Raw genomic sequence first — 12,113 nt, 5'->3', positions numbered from 1 at the left:
GGAAGCAGAATGAACAGTGACTCATCATGGACTTTGACATCAGATAAGTCCTTGAATCCTGCCTCTCATACCGGCCAGCTGTGTCTCTCAACAATCTGAGCTTCAGTTTCTTCATCTGCAAAATTAGCAGCTGTTGTCGCTGTCGAGAGGATGAAAAGACAACATAGTATAAAGTGCCGACTCAGACTCGGGGCTCAGTAAAGGTCACCCCCTTTCCCTTTCTCACATAACTACATTTCACCACTGCCAAGATCTGCCTATATGTTTGAGGCTGTGGGGTTTTTCTCACAGAAACTACACAGCCAAAAGTGCCTATGACGCGATAAGATGTATCTTTAGCCTCCAGAGTTGCTATGTCTGGACTTCATGCGTGAAGCATGCAAGCTTCAGATCTTTTGGTTGCTGGCGTGCTTGCTTGGCTGTCATTCCTTGCTCAGGTAAATGACGTGGCAGAGGGATGGCGGGTGGGGAGAGTGAGGTGATGTAACAGAGAAGAGACGCTGGATCTCATGGAACACGATTTGCAGTCACAAGAAAAGGGACTTTTTTTTTTTTTTTTTTTTGTTAAAGGTAAGCAATGTGTTATCTGAACAAAAGGTGAGTTCATTTGATTCAGCTGCACTAGATTCTCTTCCTCTGCCCATGTCTATGATCTTTTAATAGCTGTTCTTGCCTGACAGTCCAGGGACAGGATTTAGAATGGCGGTTTTATGCATCCAATGTTTTCTAATAATTCTGGCAATGAATTAAAAACATTGTAAAAAAAATTCTTCCCAGCCCCTACCCCGAGTATGTCGGTGGAGGAATGACTAGTTAGGCACATGTAGTAGCCTGGGTGTGTGTACCATTTCCTGGTCTAGCGCTCAGGCATGTGTGTCTGCATGTCTGTGTGCATGTATGCTCTGGGGGTGGGGAGGTTGCTTATTAGGGAGCTAAATGGTCTAGGTTCAAAGCCTGGTTCTATTATTTTTTTTTCCATCTTAAATTGTCCTTCTCTTGCCTTGCAGAGCTAGTCCTATTCTTATGACGGCCTTCCTAAGCTGAAAGGGAGATGGCTGTGTGTCCTGCCAAACTACCTTATTAGCTTGTTTGTATTACTAATGAGGCAAGTCCTTTTTGAGACAAAGCCTCGCTCTGTCACCCAGGCTGGAGTGCAATGGCACAATCTCAGCTCACTGCAACCTCCACCTCCCGTGGTCCAGCAATTCTCCTGTCTCAGCCTCGTGAGTAACTGGGATTACAGGTGTGCACCACCACACCCGGCTAATTTTTTTGTATTTTTAGTAGAGACAGGGTTTCACCATGTTGGCCAGGCTGGTCTCCAACTCCTGACCTCAAGTGATCCACCCACCTGGGCCTCCCAAAGTGCTGGGATTATAGGCATGAGCCACTGTGCCCGGCCAAGGCAGGTTCTTGAATCCTTCCTAGCTTCAGAATCCTCAACTGTAAATGAGGATAGTGCTTATCACACAGGTTGAGGATGAGTGAGAGAGTGCATGTTAAATACCTAGAACAGAGCCCAGCAGGGAATAAGTATTGTTATCATTTGGGGAATTTGAAGTCCACTTACATTCTCATTGGCAATGTATTATAAACTCTTAGATCTCAGCTGTAAGATCTGTAATCGTTTTGGAGGCTGTGCTACAGGTATTCCAGCTGCTATGCAGGGCAGGAGTGCTGTGGTTTCTATTAGAACAATGTGAATAATATGCAGTCATTTACATCACAAGCTGTGGTCTACAACATATTTGCTGTAATACCTCCACATTGAGAGGGCCATGGAGAAGACTTTTTCCCAATTAAAAATATCTATTTAGCACTTATCGTGTGCCAGACACTCTTATGGGTAGTGGGATGCTGTCTTCCATCACGGTACTGCCGCGGCAAGGTACAAAACCGGTCAGAACCGGTATCAGGTGTACGGGGGTAGAGTGGAGTTTCATTCATGTTGTCAATTTGGACAAAGAGTATATTTTTATACTTCCATCCCCATACAGAAACGGCCTGCAATACATTTCACCTTTTCAAAGGGGCAAAAGATTGATATTTAACATATCACATGGATAGTAAGTGCTCATTAAATTGTATTCTTGATAGCTCTCATCTTTTTTGGATTACATAAATTATACATAATTATTTACCCTGAGAAATAGCACAGGCGCTTGAAAAACAGACATATGTTCAAGAAATACACAGACAAAAACCACACAATGGCTGATTAAGGGTGGGGGGATCTCAGAAACGCTGAGGAGACACTCAGTGTGGTAGGCTAAACAATACATTTCACCTTTTCAAAGAGGCAAAAGAGTGATATTTAACATATCACATGGATAATAAGTGCTCATTAAACTACTGTATTCTTGATGGCTCTGATCTTTTTTGGATTAAACAAATTATTTACCCTGAGAAATAGCACAGGTTGACAAATAGACATATGTTCAAGAAATACACAGATAAAAAACACACAACTGCAGATTAACAGTGGGGTGACCTCAGAAACGCTGAGGAGACATCCAGTGTGGTAGGCTAAATAATGACCCCATAGCTAAGTCCACATCCCTAACGTCCAGAATCTGCAAATGCTACTTCATGTGTAGTCTTGCAGATGTGATTAAGTGAAGGATCTTGAGATGGCCAGGTTATCCGGTGGGTCCTAAATGCAATCACATGTATCATTGTAAGAGGGAGGCAGAGGGAATTTGACCACATACAGAGAAGATGATATGAAGATGCAGACGGAGATTTGAAGATACTGGCTTTGAAGATAGAGTGATGCAGTCACAAGCCAAGGCATGCTGGCAGCCACCAGAAGCTGGAAAAGGGAAGGAGCAATTCTCTGCTAGAGACTCCAGAGAGAGCCTGGCCCTGCTGCCGCCTTAATTTTGGCCTAGTGATACTGATTTTGGACTACTAGCCTCTAGAGTTGTGAGAGAATAAACTTTTGTTGTTTTAAGCTGTCAGGTTTGGGATAATTTGTTACAGCAGCCACAAGAAACTAACATAGCCAGTCACTTTGGATTAACGAATTAATGACCGGAAAGACAATGGCTACTCTCTTAACCAACCATCTAGTATACATTCTGGTTCACCATGCCACTTTGGATTTAACATCCTTTATTTTCCTTTTGCCTTCTATTGAGTGCCAGGTAGCCCATAGCTTTTCTCTTAAAATGTTGATTTCTATGTCAGTGTTTTGATGGTGGATGGAACAGTGGCGTCTCCCTATTTTCTTCATAGATACCCCAGATAATTTTGATGCATGGATCCAGTTGGAAGGTATTAATCTAGGTAAGGGGTGCAGAAGTCTGATGACTTTGCTCCACAACAAAGAATACTACTTTGATGATATGCATGTGGTTATCTCCCAGATCTAGGATCTCTTTTCCTTGAATAGCGGAGGAAATAAGCAAAACCTTGAGCTTTGATCTCCTTTTTTTCCTTATTTTCTTATGCTCTGTCACTTCTCAAGGCCTTAATAAAATTTACTCTGACGAGGTGATCTTCATTTGTTTACTATAACTGACTAGATCATCAGCGATAGCTTCATTCTTTTACAATAAGATAACATTATATATGTTGATACAACACGTTTTCTTCTTCTTCTTTTTTTTTTGAGACAGAGTCTGTCTCTGTGGCCCAGGTTGGAGTGCAGTGGCCCTATCTGGGCTCACTGCAAGCTCCGCCTCCCGGGTTCATGCCATTCTCCTGCCTCACCTTCCCGTGTAGCTGGGACTACAGGCGCCCACCACCTCGCCTGGCTAATTTTTTGTATTTTTAGTAGAGACGGGGTTTCACCATGTTAGCCAGGCTGGTCTCGAACTCCTGACCTCGTGATCCACCCGCCTCGGCCTCCCAAAGTGTTGGGATTATAGGTGTGAGCCACCGCACCTGGCCAACACATTTTCTTAAGATTAAACCCATTACATAAATGATCGTTCATAATTTTTGGAAGCACATCTGCCTTTAATATCCTGTCTTTGGATTGGGTGCTTTCTGCAGAGGGTCAAAGTTGCCATCACATTCGGATTCTTCCTGACTTCATTCTCAGAGGATTACTTTATCTTGAAGTGCTCAAGGCTCCAGGCACCATCTATAACGACAACTCCCAACTTTCCAGCTCATCTCCAGGCTGTGCTTCTCCCTGACTCAACTCATTTTCAACCACGTGCTAGGCCTCCATCCTTGGATGTCGAAGAGCCATCTCCAGTTCCACCCAGTTCATCTTCATCAGAGCATCTATGAGTAGTCGTCTCTGCAGTCCATTTGTTTGCCTGCTTGGGAACAGTAAACTCCTTAAGGGCAGGGCTACTACCACGCTGTCAGAGGCGCTGCACTGGAACAGCGCGGGCACAGGGAAGCGTCGGTCACTCCTCCTGGGTACCAGGGCAGCAAATAAACCCAGCAGCTGCGTCTGCCTGCCTGGAGTTGAACCTTTTGGGCGAGGGTGTACTGGTCCTTCTGACACCAGCGAAGTATAAGGTCTACGTTTATGTACTTGTCAGATACTTAATGCCCTTCAATGACAGACGTGCCCCCCCAACACCTCCTCCAGTGTTTTTGATTCTTTGAGAACCTTTGAACCACGCAGGATCCTAGCCCTAGGGTGCGGTCGGATCTGCCGCGACGCCAGCCACCGGGGATCCTTCCCGAGGCGCCGCCATGGGATCCGCGGTGACCTACGAGGGGCGGCGGCCGGCTGGTGGCCGTTGGGCGAAGGCGCAGGGTCAAGGGCCGGGCTCCGGGGGTCGTGGCGAGGCCGGGGGTCCCGGAGCCCCGCAGCCCCGCAGCCCCGCAGGCCACTGCCGCGCCGCCCGACGTCACTTCCGACTGGAGCCAAGATGGCGGCGGCGCTGCCGCGGGCGCCGGGGCCGGCTGAACAGCAGTGGCGGCGGCGGCGGCCCTCGGCGCTCTGAAGCGCGGGCGCGGCGGGCGCGGGTAAGGAGCGGCGCGGGTGGGCGGCCTCTGGGCTGGCGCCGGGATGCTGGTCCCTCCCCGCGAGGAGCGCGGCGGCGACGGCGGCGGCGATACGCTGGGGACCCGGCGCCGTAGGGATGTCCGGGCCGGCGGACGCGCCCCCTCAGAGGTCCCGGGCGCGCCGGGGACCCCGGGACGAGGCGCGGGCCTCCGGGTCGGTGGTCCCGCGGGTGGGTGGCGGCGCAGGGCCACTCCCTGTCGGCCATGGGGTCCCCGCGGCGAAGTTCGGGATTCGCTTTGTCGCTGTGAAGAGCCGCGCGCCCCGCGGGGGACGCGTGCGGGCTGCAGAGACTGGCCGGGTGTGGACGGCGGCGGGGCCACCTGGGACCCCACGTGGGGCCGGGCGCCGTCCCAATTGTCAGGACGCTGTGCTTTTCTCTTTTGTGTTCCTACTGAGTGTCTTGCACATTTGCACTCCTAATTTGTTTTTTGTCTTGCGTCTTTGTGTTTCCCAAATAGTTTTTGTGTGGTTTTAACCTGGAGATTGTCTCCCTCAGTGTTCCCACAGACCCACGGGTGTGTGTGTGTGCGCGTGTGTGTTACAGACTTGCAACTCTATGTTACTAATTTTGCTAATAAAGCTATCAATGAACCTCTTTTGATGGTGGCAAGTGAGACATGAAGTAAACCTAACAGGTCAGTGTTATTCCTCAGACCTTCGTGGTTCCTTCGATCCACGCGTGAGCCACCGACCCTCCAGTCTTGTAGCCTTGTGTCGGGCTGTGAGCTGCGGCAACGACCCCACAGTTAACCGGGAAGTCCTGATTTCCTGAACTACGCAGCTGAAATTTCCCCTAATAGAAATTTCGTGTTGGCCCCTCACTTTTCTTTCAGTGTTGTATTGAGATTTTGGGTGTGTTTGAGACGTGGAACGTCTTTTGCTGAATCCCAGTAGGTCCTTAGATCCCTTTAACCAGACACCAGAACAATCATTTTTACCCCAGAAGTCGACTAAAATATTTCTTTAAGTTTTTGTTTACTCCAGGTTTATTAAAAGTGACCGAAACTTTTAACAACAAATGGAATCCTTCAATGATTTCTTTTACAATGGTACAGACTTCGCCTCGGTTTGATCGGTTGTGTCCAAGTATCAGAAAAATGTAGGCCTTTTAAAAAAAAAAACATGATAGGAAATTTACATATATTAAGAAGGAGGAACTGAGACATATAGTCATACGTTCTCTTTTAGTAGGGTTCTGTGTTTTTGAGATGGTCCAAGCTGCCCCATCACTCTAGAGGCTTCCGGACTAACACTTACTGGCCAAATTTTTACATGTAGAATCTTAGTTTAGCCTTGAGATGACCTTTAAAGGTCATTTTTATTAAACCTTCTCATTTCGAGCTATGGAAACAAATCAAAATTCATAGTGGAGCTAAAACTCATTTACATTTTCTGTGATTCCAGGGCTCTAAAAAGAGCTCAACACATCTGTTTTGGTTTGATTGAAATAAGTCAATACATTTTAAGTGCTTAGAAAAGTGCCAGAACATGATAATACTGCTCAGTAAATGCTTTTGTTGATTCTGAAGGTGGTTTCTTTAATTGAAAGGTTGGTATGCTCAGGTTTGTTTTTTCCTTATTTTGTGGACAGGGCCTGAAACAGTACAGTTTAAATCTGTAAGAATGTATTAGTTTTGTAAGCACAAAACATAACAAAAGATTCTCACTGTAGAAAATTGGAAAGTAGAGAAAAGCACAAAGAAGAAAGAGAAATTGGGCATAGTCTTCCCCCCTTCAGATAACCATTGTTAACATTTGGCAGATCTTCCTGTCTCTCTTGGTGTAGATATACGTATTTCTTTCCTTATTTTACAATTCATTCACGTATATATATTTACATTTTATACAGGATCGATAATATAGTGTATATATTGTTTGTAACCCATCTTGCCTTATGATATGGTGAGCATGTATCCATGCCACTAACTAGTCAATATTATGTTTAATGGCTATTTAATAGTGGATGGGCTGTAAGTTATCAATCAAGTCCATATTGATCTGTAAGGTTTCCCAAGCCTGAGTTTTCTTTTCAGTAAGATTTGTTTGAAAGCTTTTTTTTTTCAAATTGTGAGTTTTAAAGTTCTGTAATCTTTCGAGATTACAGTGAAAAATGTAAATTCTGCTTTTTAGCATCTAAATACGCATTTTTCTTGCTGGTGCATTCATAAGAAGTAACAATTTCAGCTTCCTTTCTTCCCTTCTCGGCTGTGGCTGTGCAGTTATGTATATATATCTGCACACATTCTTTTGATGATTATTTTACGTTAGATGTTTATTTATTCATGGGACTGTTTCTTTAAGCAGGCTGTCTCTTTTCAAGTTCCAAATCTGATTTACAAACCCTTTTTAAGTCCTGTTAAATCACAGACTTTCCAGGATGGAAAGCACCTTAGGTTATTTACTATTTTCGTGTCTTCTGAGTAGCTTTTCATGTTACTTTTAATACCCATACAGAAAAAAAACCAAAACAGTGGATTTCTACTGGAAAACTCCATAATGGGGATTGGAAGAGGAGTAGGTTGATGGTTGGGGGAAAATCATCAAACTTGCATGACGATGGGTAGCTAAGGGAGTTTCCAGATGATGAGGGACATCACCTGACCATCCTTACCACAGATAACTGCCGCCCTTGTGTCTAGGGCTTCATGGTTTGTGCGCTGATCATCAGCTATGCTGTCACCTATGGTGACCACATTTGGTTAGAGGCCTGGGGTGGTAGTCCATCTCTCTATTTTTGAAGCTACAAGTTTCTAGTTAGAGCTGTAAAAACCACCATCATGGAGTGTCTGAAAGCTGTGGACTCCATTACTGAAAACAATACTTAGCCTCCATTAAAGCAGGGTTTCTCAACTTCTGCACGTACTGACATCTGGGTTGGATAATTCTCTGTTGTGGAGGACTGTCCTGTACATTGTAGGATGTTTAGCAGCATCCCTGTCCTCTATCAAGGAGATGCCAGTAGCACCTCCTTCCAGTGTGACAGCCGATAAAATCTCCAGACATTTCCAAATACCATTTGAACCACTGCAGTGAAGGAAGGCTCATCTAACTGTATGGTTGAATTATTGAAACAGATTATTGAATCTCTTTAAGAACTGTAAGGATAGACTAGATGGTTTACACCTTGAAGCCAAGAAATGGACTTCCAGGTCTGTCCACGTTCCTTTCCACCTTTGGTTTTTTGACTTCATTAAATGGTCAGTTTCAGCACTTTCGCTTCGGCGTCAGTTTTGTGGCATAAGGTAAAGCAATGTGAGGTGTCCTGGAGATCATGAAGGAGTTTTTATGACATGGAATCAGCAGTCTTAGTATACAGATTCAATTATGAATTTGAATAAATTTGCATAGAGTTGATGCGTGGTAAATAATTTAAGCATGTAGACCATTATGCTGAACAGCGCAGAAACAGTTGTCTTCTAGAAAAACAACTTGGTCCAGCAACCCCTTGAAGCTTGGTAGAGGTTATGCTGTAGTTTTTCCGAAACCTGTTTTTTTTAAAACAACCAATTTGAGGTTATGCACAGAAATGGTGAATTTGCCCTGAGGCAGTAAGGCTTACTTTTGAAGTGCTTACCTAACTTTAACTTAATATTTTATAATTTAAAGATAGTTCATTGATCTTTGTGGAAAACATGTAGCATTAGTGCAGCTTTCCTCTAGGGGGAAAAGTATAAGTTGCCAAATCCTTATTTGTAATCTTTTAAGTATAGATAGTATTGATTGAAGTTTTATTGTGGCATACGTCATCTTTAATCAGAATGTATTGATAAATAAAACATATGAAAAGAGATGTGCTTTTGGAGCCACATTTGGTAGGGGTGGTTTTCTGAATTACAGAACATCTGTATAATTTCACTGGAATGAATGCATGTGTCGTTTAAATATTCTTTCTTAAAGAGAATGCCTTTCATTCCCCACCCCCACCTTCCTGAGGCATGAATTAGAATTATTGTATGTAGTAAATCTGGCTCATTTGGAATGAAATATACTTACAATATTTTTCTTAGTACTGTGTAGTATTTATTCTTAGAGTCTTGATTCATGTCATGCCTATACTGTGTTTTCATTTATTAGTCCTTTGGAACATGCAATAAAGGAGATTTTACTGAATAGTTATTATTTTCCAGCCATTTTGGTGAAAAGAATATTTTGTAGCTCTTGCAATAAATCATACTCTGGGTTTTGCTTTGAAAGAGCTGAATTACTTCTTGGAACAGCTTGTCTGAAATATGTAAAGCTAAGTGCAACTGTTAGTTTGATTATAGGGGGCAGTCTGTCTGGAAATTGGTAAAACCCACACATTTTATATGTGCTTATGTGTAGTTCTGAGACCTATGTTAAACTCTAGTGGGATAATTCTGTGGCACTTTCAAATAATTTAAATGATGCCATCAAAATTTGAATTGTAAGATTCACTAAACCCTAGTATACTTCACTATGAATCCTGTACATTGCCCAAGACCTTGTTAAGAGAATATAAATTAAATATAATCTGGAGTATCAGTGTAAAAGTGACATTCTAAATGTTCCTCATGCTGTGAGACTTATTTTTTAGGGACTTTGCTATAATTCTGAAAGACTTAGTTTTACAGTACATCTGAAAGTAGGAGTTTTCAAAAGGATGGCTCTTGGGATAAATTTAGATTCTTAATTGTGAAGCTCTGTTACCACTTGTTAGAAGGCAGGTCAGCTCACCTGCTTGGGGAGATAAATATATGAATGCAACTCTCGAGTAATTTAATGGAGCCCTACCTCAGTGTACAGAATGACAGTATCACAGATCAAGCATGGAGTACAAGTGATTTTCGGCTGTGGAGGGGGTAGGTGGGTCACTTGTCCCCTGTTATCTCTTCCTGTTTGTAAGGTGAAGACTGTGATTACCTTTCTTTTTCATCGGAATGTTTTGAGATGAATAAAGAATAGGCAGGCAATTTGAGATACTTCAGGTTTTTCATGAACATTAGTAACATTTTTTCTTAGATATTTCTCCTAATACAATGAGTGTTGTGAAATAACATGGCAGTTATTGTTGAGAGAAAAACCTTCCCAGTTATCTATTGGGTCCTTAGGCGTTTTGACCTTCCCTCCCACTCTTACAGAACTTGGTGGAAGGGGCCACTATTTTTTCTAGCTCCTTCCGTGCCTTTCACAAAGCCACATCCTTCACCGTCTGCCCTTCTCTGTGGATATTTTTCCGCTTGGCAATTTCCTTTCCTGAGGCACCCACTTAGGACTTCTGAATCTCCATCCCGATGTTGATGGCCTGTTTGTGCTTCGACCTGTTGTTCCACTTGAGACTGATGTACACTTCCTGGGAAGGTTGGGCATCTCCTTACAGTCAGTAAAATGGAGCTCACTGGCCAGGTGCGGTGGCTCATGCCTGTAATCCCAGCACTTTGGGAGGCCGAGGCTGGTGGATCACGAGGTCAGGGGTTCAAGACCAGCCTGGCCAACATGGTGAAACTCCATCTCTACTGAAAACACAAAAATTAGCTGGGTGTGGTGGTGGACACCTGTAATCCAGCGACTCAGGAGGCTGAGGCAGGAGAATTGCTTGAACCTGGGAGGCGGAGGTTGCAGTGAGCCGAGATTGCGCCATTGCACTCCAGCCTGGGAGACAAAGTGAGACTCCGTCTCAAAAAAAAAAAAAAAAATGGAGCTCACCACCTTTCACTTAAATATTGTTCCTACTCCTGACTGCTCTATCTTTAAAATATATTCAAACCACCATTCCTGCAGTCACTCACATTCCAATTTTGGGATTCATCTTTGCCATTTCTTTTTTACCTCCTGTTCAGTTAGCTAACATTCTGCCCATTCCTTCCCTCTGCAGTGTCAATCATATTTTTTGTTTCAGCTCTTGACTGCAGTTCAAACCCTAATTGCCTGTTCTCTTGGATTCTGAACCGACTTGCCTGGCCCCAGTCTTTCTGGCTGCCCTCTCTTCAGCTACTTCCTCATTCTTTTCTGTCAACTTTATCTTCCTGAAATATTCAGTTTTGTCTTGTCGATGGTGCCTTCTAGTCCAGAACTCCTCTTTGCCCATCCCAGGTGCCAAAGCTGCCTTCCTGATGGGCTGCCATGAAACCAGGCTCCTCTTACAGGTGATCATAGGCTCTGCTTCTCAGTCATTCCTCTTCCATCTTTCTCCGCAGACCTTTTGGAATAGGGTGTGGAATAGGATAGTAACCCCTCACACGGTATCTGGGAACTCTACCACAAGGTCAAGTTTCGATTTAGCGTGGAACTCAGAGCCCTCTAGAACCGCCCATCTCTTCTGTCCTTGCTCTGCATTGATGCCCACTTGAGTTGCACTGTTTTGCGGACTAAAGCAGACAAACATAAAAAGACGGTCTTTCATCTTTTTTTTTTTTTTATCATAAATGGTTAGGCATTTATTTATCTTCACCTTGAAACAAGAACTACTAACGATTTATTTTGAGGAAATATACTTTTTTCCCCCCAAAAAAAGCTCATGTGTGTAGTTTTAAGGACCTCTTAAACTGTAGAACAGTGCACACACTTTGCTCTGCAAACAGCAGGCATTGCCATTATTTTTAAGTACTCTAGAGAAGTAGTAACATATTTAGAGAATAAACCCCAAATCTCAAATTATTTAAAATAAAAGAGTCACTTTCTACCAAAAAGAAGAAAAAAAAAGAAAAAAAAAACACAACTTAGTAAAATCTTGGGAGAAGACCTATAGAATCTTGTAGTAATATGAGTGTGCCTGACACTGTAGCAAAAGAGTTTAAGTTGTCATTGTATCTGTTATGATTTCCGATTTTGCTTTAGGTTGTTCACCTGTGGATTCAGGAAGCCTCCCCATCATTTATGTGCAAGTTGTATGGAAGATGAAGAGAGTTCCGAGCAGCTCCTTGTAAGATGTCTGTATTGCTTAGAGAGTCTTCATGTGAGAAATGAAGACCTGGGTGCAAGGACCACTACCTTGTCCGTGCTGCTATAGCGTTCTTTCACTTTTCAGGAAATTCACAAGTATTTTGCAGGATTCCTAGACATCTCTTGATTTTAAAAGTAACATCTGCATTGGCAACTCCAGTGGAAAAACGGTAACTCACAGGGGTCAACTGAGGATTCATTTTGTTTTGGGAGTTGTGAAATGAGCTATCATATGGCA

At 43.5% G+C, this 12,113-nt stretch overlaps 1 protein-coding gene and 1 non-coding gene across 17 annotated transcripts in view; one reads left to right on the top strand and one right to left on the bottom strand.

Moving 5' to 3' along the window:
* Nucleotides 1-984: 984 nt before the first annotated feature.
* Nucleotides 985-1,130, bottom strand: LOC123571153 (small Cajal body-specific RNA 11). The gene has a single exon (XR_006695323.2).
* A 3,695-nt stretch (nucleotides 1,131-4,825) lies between these two features.
* Nucleotides 4,826-12,113, top strand: part of PRDM2 (PR/SET domain 2) — a 129,291-nt gene continuing 122,003 nt past the window's right edge. For all 16 annotated transcript variants that reach the window (XR_012425885.1, XM_074019759.1, XM_074019749.1 and 13 more), the window contains exon 1: nucleotides 4,826-4,935. The gene's annotated coding sequence lies outside the window, so the exon portion shown is untranslated. The remainder of the gene's footprint in view (nucleotides 4,936-12,113) is intronic.

This window comes from Macaca fascicularis, chromosome 1 (genome assembly GCF_037993035.2).
Source record: "Macaca fascicularis isolate 582-1 chromosome 1, T2T-MFA8v1.1".
Taxonomy (NCBI): domain Eukaryota; kingdom Metazoa; phylum Chordata; class Mammalia; order Primates; family Cercopithecidae; genus Macaca; species Macaca fascicularis.
Note: the sequence above shows the minus strand (reverse complement) of the source record. Positions and strands in the feature narration are given on the sequence as shown.